This window comes from Misgurnus anguillicaudatus, unplaced genomic scaffold, assembly GCF_027580225.2.
Source record: "Misgurnus anguillicaudatus unplaced genomic scaffold, ASM2758022v2 HiC_scaffold_29, whole genome shotgun sequence".
Classification (NCBI taxonomy): domain Eukaryota; kingdom Metazoa; phylum Chordata; class Actinopteri; order Cypriniformes; family Cobitidae; genus Misgurnus; species Misgurnus anguillicaudatus.
In genome coordinates, this window is record NW_027395279.1 from 1,290,317 (window position 1) to 1,306,454 (window position 16,138).

A 16,138-nucleotide genomic window follows, 5' to 3' on the forward strand; every position below is an offset into this window, starting at 1 on the left:
TTAAATTTTGAGAAGTAATATGCATCAAAACCGACTTATTATTCTAATCAGAACTATTATTTAAATTCTATTCTGTTTTTATTTATTATTATTATTATTTTTTAAGCAAATTGTGCATTTTACTGACGCGTTCTGTGCATTTAATTTAACTAACTTGCAAATCATTTTTCAAAAAGCTGCGTCTGTATTCCAAATATATTTAGATTATTTTATGTTCACTCTTGCATTGCACAACTAACTAAGATTAACTACAAACTTACAACACTCATTTGCGTAAATTGTATAATTTTAATATTGTACATTGAATTAAACGTTTGATTAAATTCAGAAATATATTATAGTGTGTTTTGATAAACAAAAATATATATTTCAAGTATTTAGGTATCTTAATGTACTGATATGTTGGACTTTAAATTCACATTTAATGCAAAATAGTAGCCTACTGACCAAATTTATTTTCATTACTCCCTCTCGCGTAAACTACACACCTCGAAACACAACATCAATGTCTGGCAAAGGCCAAAGCTCCCTGACTGCACAGTAACAGTAAGTGCTTGTTACCAGCGCTGATCAGAGACACAGCGCGGTCGCGTTTGATTGGCTGCGCAGGTCAATGGACTCAATAACTGTTCAGCTACTGCGCAAAGCGATGAATTGCGGAACATCGGGTTGCGCTGAGCCCTCGGCTGGCGTTGACCTACTTTTGTCCAATAGCAGCAGTGAGTCGATAATTCCAGTGAGATGAGTGCGGCACATTGACTGTCATGTGTTCACGTCCCCGTACAGTCACTCACTGTGTGTATGAAAACAACACTCCAACATACACTACATTGCATATGCATCACAAGAACTAAATTAGGATATAAATTAGCTTTTTAAAACTTATTATTGGAGGATAAATACCCTACGTCACTTTGTTTTGATGCAGTTTTTCCCAAGTGCGCACCGATACATGAGCGCGCAGAGAGGTGTGCGCCGGGTGCGCGTTCAGCCGACTGTTGGTGCGTGCGAGTAAAGTGCTCGACGTCTCGCGTGTGAATGTGTGTCATGGTAACGCCGGTTGCCACAGCAAACGCGTATTGTGGCGACGTATGCATAATAGTAGGGCACGCACAAAGAGAAAATAAAGAAAGTGACAATGACCACAACACAGCAAAAAAACAACCCAATATTTGTGCACATTGGTATTTGGGTATGAAAGTGCATGTATTTGTATGCAAGGTAGGCTACTGTATGTGAAAATATTCAAGTAGGCTACACCAACAACAAGTCCAATGTTCATAAGTTCAGACCTTTCCACCTTTACCACATTAACATTTGTGCATTTGGCTAAACTTGCAATGCACCACCACTTGAGCTACGGGAAAGCTTCCTATCTGCAATCTTGTGTTGAGGTTGAATGATGATGCTGGTACAGGAAGAGTGCTGCAGATTTTACCCTGAGAAATAAAATATGATCTGCATGCGGAGGTGGACCCTGCCGAGAGCTTTCAGATGTCACAGAGAAGAGTCACCATCATAAAAACACAGTGTTTTATTTCCTGATGTACTTCAAAGCAGATATAGTCTGGAGGATAGTTGTATCAGTAGCGGTGTCTATATATAACACGATGTAAATCAGGATGTTTGTTGTGTTCAGCCCACCTGCTGTACCCACAGGTCCACGACCCTCACCCACAGTTATCACACACACCTGCTTCTCACCTCAATGCTTCCTGGTTTATTTATCACACGTCTCCTCCAGGTCTGTATGAATCACACGGCACAAAAGTCATTTATGAAAGAGAAATGTTTCGTGGGAGTTACATTAATTCATTCAAGCTGGGATATTTGCAGCATGCATATTCTGTAAAAAAATAAAGTGTTATTTTATATATTATAATAATATATATAATAAAATAACATTAATCAAGTTTAAATTGACTGCAAAAATTTTTTTAGATAAATGTTTCAAATTAAAAAGCTGAAAGATGGACAGAAAGCCTCATGCTTATTGTTATGCAGAAAAATATTTTGACAAAGCAGCAGGCTAATCTGCATGTTTTCTAAAACTTTTTTAAACTTAAGACTTTCCCCGAATTTACTTCATTGATATTTTATTTCCTCTTCTGTTCTTAAACTCTTCCTTGAGCTCCAGTCATTTCAACAACAAAACACCTTTGGGTGTTTTTTACGGGACCTAAATTAAATGTTTGAGCTGTCTTAACAGAAAACAGCTTATCGACCCTGTACCGGGTCCAAAATTAATTATTATGACTTAATATAAAATATTCCTTTAATTTTTAATGGTCTATCATGGAACCAGTACCACATATGAGATACTGTTTGAAAGCTTAGACTCTCTACTTTCTGCAGATATGCATCACTTTGAGATATATTTTACTGTAAGAAAGTTATTTACACTTAATTTACACGATCACCCCCCCCATATTTTTTATATAATTTAATATTCACATATTTCATATTTTTCAAGTATGACAAACATGGGCAAGTCTTATATCAAATGAAAGCTCTCACTCTCAGGAATACATCATTATTTTTGTTCTATTATCACATATCCAAAAATCGTTGAATGAATTATGAGGTTAAATATCGTATTTTGTAAACGTATGTGAAACTTGAGTGTGGACTGCCTCAGATAGCACAGATAGCCACATATGCTACACCATCTTTTCTCTTAGGTCCTACTCTAAAAAATGAGTCCATTCACAGTATTTTCTTTGGTTGTGTGCATGAATAATCCCTTGCTATTTATTATATGTGCAAAACAAAATAAAGTACTTTTATATGAAAATATATATTTTTCCACACACTTCAGTAAAATAAGAATAAGTTTTGACTGCTACATGCGATAGAGTTCATTCTTTTTTGGGTGTTTACTGTCTGCTGCTTGTAACAACCAGAACTGTCTGCAGTCTGCTAGAGCACCCAGAACCAGAATTATACACTATCAAAGACAGTGTTTACAACATAAAAAAGGACAATTTGGTGTTTTATCATATGAAAAACAACATAAATAACAATATTTGTCACAAACAGCAGCTTTTTATGTAACTTCTGCTAGAGCACCCAGAACCAGAGTTATACACTATCAAAGACAGTGTTTACAACATAAAAAAGGACAATTTGGTGTTTTATCATATGAAAAACAACATAAATAACAATATTTGTCACAAACAGCAGCTTTTTATGTAACTTCAAAGGGTTTTCTGTAAAATGATATGTTGCAACCTATTTCCGTGGCATAGTCACGGAATTTTGTGCTCATTTTTCCGTGACATTCTCACGGATCTCCGCATATTTCCGTGGCCCTGCCACGGACTTTCTTTTCCGTGGCATTCTCACGGATTGGTTACTCAACTGTTTTGTCCTATTTTCTTACCATTGTCGCTTCGGTTTAGGGTTAGATTTACATAAAATGACATCCCTACCCAAACCCAACTCTAACCCCAATGCCAGGTGACAATTGATTAAAGTTTAGAAAATATAAAAGAATACATCAGAAAAAATTGTATAAACCAATACTTACAGTGACAAAGTAATGCAAGCACCAAATCTAACCCTAAACCGAAGCGACAATGGTTTGAAAATAGGAAAAAGCAGTTGAGTAACCAATCCGTGAGAATGCCACGGAAAAGAAAGTCCGTGGCAGGGCCACGGAAATATGCGGAGATCCGTGAGAATGTCACGGAAAAATGAGCACAAAATTCCGTGACTATGCCACGGAACTTTGTGAGATCATGTTGATATAAAGATATTGCATTTATTCCACTGTATGTGGTTATGGGAGCACTTCAAATATTTTTAGGCGGAAATTAAATACAAAATGGGTATTATTCTTCCCATCAGTTGGAGTAAAATAACTTTTGCATTTATTATGATAGAGAAAAAAAATTCCTTTTTCATCTGTAAGCTGACAATTGCTGGAATCAAACAAAACTGTCCGCAGGTAGCTGGAGCACTCAGGGCCAGAGTTATACACTTTTAAATACAGACTTTAGAAAAACAAAACATCAAAAAGCGCCTATTTATTTTTGTGTTTATTAGAGGACTGACATCACATACAACCATGTTTAGCACTTTCAACAGTGTTTTATGACATTCCAAAGGGTTTCTTGTAAAATGATACCAAACTTTTGTATGTACACCTCTGCATGTGGGTATGGGAAGCTTTTGAAATTGGGTAGGCCAAATCCAGGCGGAAATCCCCAAAATAGCCTCAGAGTGTAAGAAGTTAAAATATAGGCCTATCGGCTGCTGTCGTTTTGTCTGGAGATGCACACCAGTACTGTTTTTGTATGGTGTTTGAAAAAAAATAACTACAGCCTATTCCTGGCTTAATCTAAACCCAGTCCGGGAAACCACCCCTTTCAGTTTAAGTCGCCTTCAAGTGCATGTGATATATTCAGGTAGTTCACTAGTGAGACGTCACGCATTCAAATCAATGCACGTCACAATGTAAACTCTGGTTTGTCATGAATGGATAATAAACACGCCTGCGTCTCACCTTTACACAGCCTACATCATTCATTCACACATTTGTGTGATTTACTGCTTTCAACATAAAATACATCATCTATCGTGTGAAAATATAACCTGATATCTTTAATACTGACTGAGTAAGATCGTGTCAAAGATTGATATCAATGAGACTTTAGTCTGGATTTCGCATATTCAACTAGTAGTTGCCTAAAGAAATCTGTTATATGCAATATGCACATTATAAATTAATAATACTTTACTCGACTCGGCATCTCAGTGTATGTGATGTTTATCTCCAGAAATACGTAAATGAAAACTAAACTTAGAGACAAGAGACGACTACTAGTAGCTGTTGATTTCATAATTTACTGACATCTTAACTGATTATAGTATGGAATTTGAATTATGTCATGAAATGATGAAATAATTACTGAGCGTTTCTATTTATGTGTATGATGAATGATTGGAATGAGAGGTAACCGGTTAGAGCTCAGTTAACCTCTTCAACTCTTAGTGAACCAATCAAATATTATAGATGTCAACATAATCTCAAATAAACCTAAAGTCACTATAGACATGATTTATTGATGATATCCAGTAGATGTGATGGTATTTTGGTGTCTTTGTCTCTCTCTGGGGATGACAGCGGCAGGGTGGATCACTTCCTGAGAGACATCCGAGACCCACGGAGAACACAAAACAAAAACAACACCACACACACCTGACCCGAAACATTCAAGAATGTCTTTAAAATGATAAATCTGATTTATCAAGCTGAGTATTTAAATGCATATTGTTTCTTAAAGTAGTTGGATCTGTGATGTTGTCTGGTATATTTATTGTTGGAGAAATAAACGTCATCTGAAAGAGTCTGTACTGTATATGGCCACAGTTCGAGTCAGCCCACAACTGCTGTTATGTAATATAATCCAGCGCTCTGCTGCGTTTACATGAACTCATGATGTGATAATGGATGCAAAAATCTGTGTTGATTTTGATGTCAAACCACCCCGCAGAACGGAAATATCACAAATGCAATTTCTTTAATGTCTTTTAATTTTATCATAGATGAAAATGACATCTATTAGAAACTTTTGCTAAAAGTTTCCTGCTCATTTTTGTCTTCATGTGAAAATAAATCAAGTAAATGTGCATGCATTGAAACCTTAATATGTATTCACAGTACGACCAATGCAATCTTATAGCGAGGTGGCTAATTCGTATTAATTTTTACGAACACATTCGCACATTTTTGTATGATTTGCACTGAAAAAAATGATTCATTGAATTGAATCAATTTTTTTAAGGTAAGTGGTTGCAATCAATTTATTTAAGCTACATTTAAACAAAAAAGATTAGTAAAGTAAAATAAAATATAAAACTTTTGTTTAAATGTAGCTTAAATAAATTGATTGCAACCACTTTTCTTAAAAAAATTTATTCAATTCAATGAATCATTTTTTCAGTGTGCTTTTGAGCCTTGAGCACAAATGTCTTTTTCGTGTCACTCAGCACAAATTTCTATAAATAGTTTTTCCGTGTCCGTGGCACGACTTTCTTTTTCATGTCATTTTGTTGTTGTTTTCTCTATTTTTAAATCATTCACTGAAAAAAATGATTCATTGAATTGAATCAAATTTTTTAAGGTAAGTGGTTGCAATCAATTTATTTAAGCTACATTTAAACAAAAAATGTATATTTTATTTTACTTTACTTATCTTTTTTGTTTAAATGTAGCTTAAATAAATTGATTGCAACCACTTACCTTAAAAAATTAATTAAATTCAATGAATCATTTTATTCAGTGTGCTTTTGCTCCAGTGACGTTGACGTTGGGGCGAGGTTTCGCTATTGTTTTATGATAATTGCATGTTTTTGTATAATTTACTTCATACGAATGTACATATTCCAACATGATCTCAAGTCGTGTTATAGTCACGGAAAATTGGATTAATTTATTCGTGTCCATTGCACGAAATTCAGCTTTTTTCGTGCCTTGAGCACGAATGTCTTTTCGTGTGACTCAGCACAAATTTCTATAAATAGTTTTTTCGTGTCCGTGGCACGACTTTCTTTTTCATGTCATTTTATGTATTGTTTTCTCTATTTTTAAATTATTTACTGAAAAAAATTATTCATTGAATTGAATAAAAATTTTTAAGGTAAGTGGTTGCAATCAATTTATTTAAGCTACACATTTAAACAAAAGTTTTATATTTTATTTTACTTTACTAATCTTTTTTGTTTAAATGTAGCTTAAATAAATTGATTGCAACCACTTACCTTAAAAAAATGGATTCAATTCAATTAATTATTTTTTTCAGTGTTGTCGCATGGGGTTGGGTTTAGATTTGGGGTTTGGGTAGACGTACTTTTATGTATTGGTTTCTACATGTTTTTCTTCCGCTTTTAAAACTATTCTCACCTGGAGATGGTTCAATTTGGGTTTTTAAAGTGATTTTAACCCCAACCCCAAGCGACAATACACTGAAAAAAATGATTCATTGAATTTAATAAATTTTTTTAAGGTAAGTGGTTGCAATCAATTTATTTAAGCTACATTTAAACAAAAAAAATTGTAAAGTAAAATAAAATATAAAACTTTTGTTTAAATGTAGCTTAAATAAATTGATTGCAACCACTTACCTTAAAAAAATTTATTAAATTCAATGAATCATTTTTTTCAGTGTAGTTAGAAAATAGGAAAAAAAAGGAGAAAATACATAAAATGACATGAATAAAAGAAAGTCGTGCCACAGACATGAAAAACTATTTATAGAAATACGAGCAAGTGACACGAAAAAGACATTTGTGCTCAAGGCATGAAAAAAGCTGAATTTCATTCCATGGACACAAAAAATTTAATATGTTTTTTTGTGACTACAACACCACTTTCTGTGAGATCAGTCTGCGTATTCACATGTGCTCCTGTGTAGCTTTAGTAGATCATTGCATTATCAGCGCAAAAGGTCATGGGTTCAAACACATGAAACACAGATACTGTTAAAAAAATGTATACCTGCACTGTAAGTCGCTTTGGATAAAAGTGTCTGCCAAATGCATAAATGCAATGTGAATTAGCCAACTTGTAAAATATACATTTCGAGTGAGATCTGGGGCCTCATTTATAAAGCGTTTTTACGCACAGATTTGATCTTCCCATGCATCGATTTTAATATTAAACATCTATAAATCCAAATGAATCCATATGGAATATATTCCGACAGTTTATGATACGATCTTTTTAAAGTCGAAAATATCTTATTTTTACACCGCCGCGCAGGAGGCGTGGCAAACTGAAACAAAACTTTAAAGACAAATATTACGTTTACGTGTAAATCTATATTTAAATGAAACCCGTGAATTGAAAGGTCCACTAATAGCGTAATCGCCTTGACTCGAGTGATGTCAATAAAGTTTCCATGTTAGAATTTAGAAATAATAAAAACTTTATTTTAAAAAAAAATATTAGCAAACGACAACAAATATGTTTTCTCACCCCTCGCCATTGTAGCAGTCAGAGAATTTGGCCTTTGATAATTAAATATTTATATGCTAATGAATTAAATTAGGGGTGTTTGGCTGCGCACATACTTTTTTTTGTTATGTTTTTGGCCATTTTTGCCTTTTATTTGAAAGTGATTAAGGAAAAAACAGGAAAGTACAGGGAGGAGAGAGGGGTATGGGATCGGCAAATGACCACGTGCCGGGTATCCAACTCGGGTCACCGAAAGTGCGAAAGCACCACATGTTGGAGCACTGCCCACTACATCACAGACTACATCGCACAAAAGTTAATAACTGGGTATGCTGCTCCACACCTGCATGAGCTTCGGGAAAACAAAGCGCGAAATTGGCATTATGGTCTTAGAAACAAGTCTTTTTGAGTTGCTGCGCATTTCTCAAGTGTGTTTTTATAAATCGTATGCTTTCCCGCTGCAACTGAGTCGTCTAACTTCTGAAATTTGTATGCACATTCTTGTCTTCATGCAGGAGCTGAACCACACGCACAGTGTATGTGTATATTTGTTGTCGTTTGCTAATATTTTTTTTAAATAAAGTTTTTATTATTTCTAAATTCTAACATGGAAACTTTATTGCAGGGCCGGCCCGAGTCATAAGCGAACTAAGCAGCCGCTTGGGGCCCCGTGGCCACCAAGGGGGCCCCCAATCGTTTTTTTACAATTAAATAACTTAAACAAGTAATATAAATGAATGAATATGTATGAATGAACAAATACAAATGAATAATTCAAGACAAAAAAATCTGATTTGCAGACAACTAGCTAGCGTTTGAGACTCATGCGCAATATAGACACCTCGCATGCATTGACAATTCGCGCCGGTGTGCAAGTGCGCGTAACTGTAATAAATGATAAGCCATGTCACAGAAAAGTATGTATCCCTCTGGTGCCGAAAAGAGAAAGAAGAAAAGGACATTGCGGATTAATATGATAATTTAAATAGGGAAAGTTTATCATTTCACGTGTTTAAAGGGCTTGGAAATGTTAACATTTCAAGTGATTTTAAACCATTTAACCCGCAAAAAGGCACTAAAGTAAGAAGCTTTCTGGACACACATGCGTTTGTATGTTATGATTAATTTAATTTGATTTCTGTACCTAATGCTAATTTTAGCCCTTACTTAATGTGCGACTTTGTTCTTTTAATAAATGTTTGTAATTTCTTTATTTTTAAATAAAGAAATTGGTGATGGGGCACCCAAACAAATTCTGCTTAGGGCCCCTAAGATGCTCGGACCGGCATTGCTTTATTGACATCACTCGAGTCAAGGCGAGTAGGCTATTAGTGGACCTTTCAATTCACGGGTTTCATTTAAATATAGATTTACACGTAAACGTAATATTTGTGTCTTTAAAGTTTTGTTTCAGTTTGCCATGCCTCCTGCGCAGCGGTGTAAAAATAAGATATTTTCGACTTTAAAAAGATCGTATCATAAACTGTCGGAATATATTCCATATGGATTCATTTGAATTTATAGATGTTTAACATTAAAGGAACACGCCCACATTTTGGGAATTTAGCTTATTCACCGTATCCCCCAGAGTTAGATAAGTCCATACATACCTCTCTCATCTCCGTGCGTGCTGTAACTCTGTCTGACGCAGCCCCCGCTAGCTTAGCTTAGCACAAAGACTGGAAATGCATGGCTCCAGCTAGTATACTGCTCCCAATAAGTGACAAAGTAACGCGATCATTTTCCTATTTATGTGTTGTGATTTGTATAGTCAAACCGTGTACAAATAACAAGGTGATATGAGAGACAGCCATCTTTTAACAATGTACATACTGAGAACTATATTCTCTGAAGACGAAGCACTGCTACATGGGCGGAGTGATCTGCTCGCAGCACACGAGAAGCCCCTGGTGAGGAGCAGAGAGTTCGGTCAGAGTTGTGCAAATCACTCCGCCCATGCGGCAGTGCTTCGTCTTCAGTGAATATAGTTCTCAGTATGTATACTGTTAAAAGATCGCTGTGTCTCATATCACCTTGTTATTTGTACATGGTTTGACTATACAAATCACAACACATAAATAGGAAAATGATCGCGTTATTTTGTCACTTATTGGGAGCAGTATGCTAGCTGGAGCCATGCATTTCCAGTCTTTGTGCTAAGCTAAGCTAGCGGGGGCTGCGTCAGACAGAGTTACAGCACGCACGGAGATGAGAAAGGTATGTATGGACTTATCTAACTCTGGGGGATATGGTGAATAAGCTAAATTCCCAAAATGTGGGCGTGTTCCTTTAAAATCGATGCATGGGAAGATCAAATCTGTGCGTAAAAATGCTTTATAAATGAGGCCCCACATCTCACTTGAAATTTATATTTGAAGAGTTTCGTTGCAAAACGAGATAAATCCATTTTTTAACATTTTTGTCAAAACATGTTTATTATTATGTTATGATGTTATTATTTTGTTTTATGGTGCTACTTAGCTGTATTTTTAAGTTATGACGGTTTAAATCAAAACAAACCAACTGCAGTTGCATTGAAATGAATTGGAATGCACAACCAAAAATCACGATTTCTGAACAATTAACAAAACGGTGGTTATCTCATTTTGCAACGAAACTCTTCATATATTTTACGAGTGTATGTGTGCGCGCGAGCGACCGAACGAGAGAGAGAGGCTTCTGATATCGTTGTCATTTTCTAGTTTGTTTCATCATCTCCGATTTTAAGGAGTACTCGGCATGTACTCAAGATTTTTTTAAACTCCTCAAAAAATGGAGTAATGGTGACAGCCCTAAATTCAACGTAGAGATATATGCAGTATAGTCCTAACACACATTTAAAGTGTTATTAAAAAATGAAATGTTTTTAGCAGGTAGATCTTGTCGGCTGTATCATTTTAAAAGTAGATCACCACACAAAAAAGTCTGGACACCCCTGTTGTAGGATATGTAGTATAGTTCCTACATCGCACTTTTATAAATTAGGCCCCAGGTTTGATTGAAAGTTTCCAAAGAACACAACGTGTGGCACTCATTTGCTTACATTTGCTTAGGGACCTAAAAATAACACATTTAAAGCATCGCTTTGTTTATTCACCTCAACCAATCAGAGGCAGATACGGTGGCTCAACCAGGCGTTCACTTGCAGAAGGACTAGCAGTTTGTCGGACCAATGGCAGCTGATGGGGAAATCATTATTAAACCTGTTTAAAAACTACAATCCTTAGTCACTAAATTTCGTTAAGTGCTGACAATGATACAGACATTTCACAGATCAATATTATTAATATTATTCATTTCATGCCATCATGCTTCTGATCAACCTCTAAGAAATATTGATCAAGTTGACCATATATATGTATGCATAAATAAAAGAGAGCGAGAGAATCAGATTTGAGTTTTTGAAAGCTTGATGAGTTGGGAAATGGTTTGGAAAATGGGCTATTTTGGGATTTCCTTGGACTCTTCAGCAGTGAGATCTGAGATCAAAGAGCAAATCAAAGAGATAATCCAGATTACTAAAAATATCACACATACAAAAGCACACACATGCACTCAGACACATACAGCATACTCAGTATTATTACAAAATCTGACAAATGTTCTGCTTTTTATTGTTTTGTACCAATATTTACTCTACAGGGTGAAACGATGTTACTGACCTCTCACCATGTTAAAAATACTCACTAATTGGATTAAAGTGACAAAGTTAGAAAGTCATTCATGTTACTTGAGCTGCACTCACAAGAATCACACACATGCACACACATGCACGCACAAACATAGTAAACATAACCATATCATTTGATTTCTTTATGTCTTCTCTACAGTAGAAAGGACGGGAATAAGTAACAATAATTTCTGAGGGTTTCTTGAGGAATCAATGAAGGGTTTCAGTTCAGATCATCTGGTGAAAGTCTGTGGGCCCTATTTTAACGATCTACGCGTATTGTCTAAAGTGCACGGTCTAAATGGGCGTGTCCGGTGCCACTTTTGCTAATTTAATGATGGGAAAAATGGTTTGTGCACCAAACGCATGGTTGAAAAGGGTTGTACCTATTTTAGTAATGAGTAATGGGTGTTTTGGGCGTAACCTGTAATAAACCAATGAGAGTCTCAGCTCTCATCCCCTTTAAAAGACAGTTGCGCTGGCGCTGTGCCTAATCCCTATTTAGATGACGGACTTTGTAAACTGAAAAACTAAGCGGAGGAAGAAAAACCCCAGTTTAAGAATAATTGTTCATTTTTATTGATTTTTTAATTAAAACTTTTAAAAGACGTTTTCTTTTAGTCATAGAAGTACAAATAGCAGGCTTTTAATTGCTGTAAATGTATTGATATCCTACATAATCAATTATTTTTTTTAAAGCATTACTTAAAATGTTTCTCATCTCACCATATCCACAGGTACAGAGTCATCATATACAATAAATCCGTGAGGTAGCTTTAAATAAAAACTTTTATAAACAGATGCATTTGTTTAAAGCAAAGCTTTTATGTACTTACCAGGCTACAGGTGAAGCAACTCTTTACTCCTTCTAACGTCTCATAATTAGTCCTCATTTATGTCCAAGAGACTCAATAATAATATTTTACATTCAATCCTTTAATCTTTCATATTTAAAAGCATTTTTGTGCTGCTGTGCATTCATGTATGTGATAAGCAAACCCGCGTTGTCGTCCCGTTTATAGGCACATATTACTAATGCGCTCTTTAAATAACAAAAAACATATTGTGCCATTGAGTTTAGACTTTAGAGCAGGTTTTTGTTGGTCAATGGCGTAGTCTATTTTAGTTGCCTCAAAATAGCAACGCGCCAACAATGCGCCTGAACACACCTCGTTTTTTAGACCAGAACACCCATGGGCGCATTGGGCGCAAATGCATTTGCTATTTAAACAACGTAGCGCTAAACGTGAAAATGATTATTGCGCCGGGTCGAAACTAGCAAAATACACTTGTCGCGCTTTGCGTTGCATTGCGCCGAGTGTATGATAGAGCCCTGAAAGTGCACATTGATATATATATATATTCTCCTGCTGTTTTACCCACAATGCCTTATGATTTAAAAAGTTTACGGTATGTTTACTGTAAAATGTGCAAATAATAAAATAAAAGTTATCAGATGGAAAATAGTTTCCAGTGCTATTGTGTCTGTCCTTGTCTCTCCAATGTAAGACTATATTCAAAATGTAAATACATAAGTTACATTGAATATGAGAATAAATAGACAAAATTTCTTTTTTGGGTTTCCTCCTATTTTCTTCAAATAAATAAGTGATTACTGATCTAATGGGCGTGTGACACCTTCTGTGGCAGCTGTGAGTGTCTAGTTCACTTTCAATAGGAGATGTGCGGAAATCGACAAAATGAAAGTGGTTACAGAGGTGGAAAGTCACAAAATGAAGGCATGCACCCAAAAATCCTGTCTCTTCCGTCGGACACGGCTCTTCATGTTGAAGATAAACATATTTGAACTAAACTCTTCCAGTACATGAGAAAAGCTGTAGCCGCAAAACGCCTATAAGTGATTTGGGTGATTGTAATGTTTCAGTGGTGTATAATGCTGACAGGATGTTGAGCTCAGTGTTTTAGTGTTGGGTTTTCTCGCTCTGTGTGAGAGATGAGCTGTGAAATTACCACACATTATTGACAGCCAACAACAATCACACACGCACAGAGCATACAGACGGCTAAACGACCCACTTCAGATATCAAAATGCTTTCAGAGATTTCTTTATCATTTCTCTATCAAAACAAGATTTAAATGTTTTGAAAAAACAAAACAAAAATATTATAAGAATACATTATAAGAAACATAACTCAAACTTATCTTCATCATTATGACTTCAGTATATTGGCCTGTTTTGATATGCATCAATTTATATTATCATAACAAAAAAAGTATATTTACATAAAACACAGTTTGAAGTCTTAAAGGTCCAGTAACATCCTTTTTACCTCTAAAAGGTCAAAATATGTTTTAAATTAATATATGCTAAATTCATTTTGTAGAAAGTAAAGCTTAATTTAATATATTTTTGAATTTGAAAACATATTTAGTTTTAACCTTCATATATTTCACATAAATTTCAAATTCTACTTTTACAACCTATAAGGCAAAAAAAGTGGGGCTATCAAAATTAACACGTTAACTTAAATGTATTTTAACGACACACAATTTATTAATGTGCGATTAATGCAACACACAATTTCTGTTTGACCCTTGGCCTAGCACGTTGTTGGATAAATTGAGACGCAGCCTTAGACAGTAAATAGTTATCAAACATCAAAAATGATCTTTATTTGTATGTTTTCTGAGAGGTGTACCATCCTTAATGCTTAACTAATACAAAGATGTGTGTTCATTTGCACGACTGAGATTTTGGTTTTAAAATATGCAGGAATGAGAAAATAAAGTGCAGCAGGACTTGATGTTAAAATAGTTATTTAGAGAGATAATGTTTGTCACCTAATTGATGTTTAAAGAGTTATTAAGAGCGACAAGACTCAAAAACGATCTTCCTAGTGCTGACTGACGCATGCACACAACACATCTACACAGAATTAAAGTTTCAAAAATATCTGTTTTGACAAGAATTCACACATATATAATCTGTTATGTCTTAAGGTAAATACAGAACAGATAAAATATGCAATTAAGTTGCGATTAATCATGAGTTAACTCTTGACAATCATGCGATTAATCTAAATATTTTAGTTAATAAACAGCCCTAAAAATATATGTTTTTTTCCTGGCCAAAATATAAAAGTTATGTATAAAATACATATATAGTATAATATAAGTTGTAATGTATAAGTATGTATAAAAGATAAAATCATAAGTATATAATTATAAATAAGTATATATTTAATCTTTTCAAACCTGTTATGTTTACAGGTTTGTTATGTAAAATACACCATTTTTCTTTCAATGCAAGTTAATATAATTGTTTTAAAAAATATACAAAAATATATTGGTGAAAAATAATTTTTTCAGGCATTTTTTGTATATTTCAAAATATTTTTTGTCAATGTTGCCTACTCATAAATATGTTGTATTAAAATAAAACAAAAAGCTAAATAGAGAGACTAAAACGAAAAGCAAATCGAATAGCGAAAAGAATAAGGAGAACCATCGGGAAATGAACAGAAATGTTAAACGGAAATGCCCTTTTAAATGCCTAATTTAAACCTGTATTTTTAGTTCAATTTATAAATCCAGTTATTTATTTCTCTTTTTAAATCGCTTTTTGAAATACATTTTGAAATTCCATTATTTAATTAAGAATTTTTAAATGCAATTTAAAATGATGAACTTATTAAGTGTTTTATGTTGTTTTTGTAAATTGTTATATTAATTTGAACTATTTATTAATGGATTAATTTCTACTTTTTATTGCCTAATAAAATGTTACATAATGATTTTTTTGTAACTTTGTCTATTTATTCATAGATTAATTAATGCATTTTTAAACAAATGTATTAATTGCTATTTTTTTGTCCAGGTAGTTATTAAATATTGAAGTTCTTTATTACATTTTGCATGACTCTTGTGGTCCTCCATAGAAACCATGCACTCTAAAAAAACAAACGGTTCTATATAGCACCAAAACTGTTGCTTTCAATCGTAACGATAGAAGAACCATTTTTAGTGCCATATAGCACCGGTGAAGAACCAGTGAAGCACCAGTGAAGAACCAGTGAAGCACCAGTGAAGCACCAGTGTAGAACCATATAGGGGCCATATAGCACCACATATGGTTCTACATAGCACTATATGGTTCTACACAGGTGCTTCACTGGTGCTTCACTGGTTCTTCACTGGTGCTATATGGCACTAAAAATGGTTCTTCTATCGTTACGATCCAAAGCAACAGTTTTGGTGCTATATAGAACCTTTTTTTTTAGAGTGTGCTTCACTGTCAAAAATAATAATGAAATGCCAAAAATGATGAATGAATGAATGATTTAAAATTGACACTTCACTTCTTTCTTTATGCATTATCAATTTGTTTATTTTGTGTAAAATATGAGCTAGACATGTTTTTTTTTTAGAATAACCTTCAGACACTCAATGATGTCCACAGGTGACACAAAAGATGAAGTGTCAGGTGTTGGTTGCCAAAGTTACAGTGTGTCCACCTGTGCAAATATCAGTTTCTTTCTCACACGCA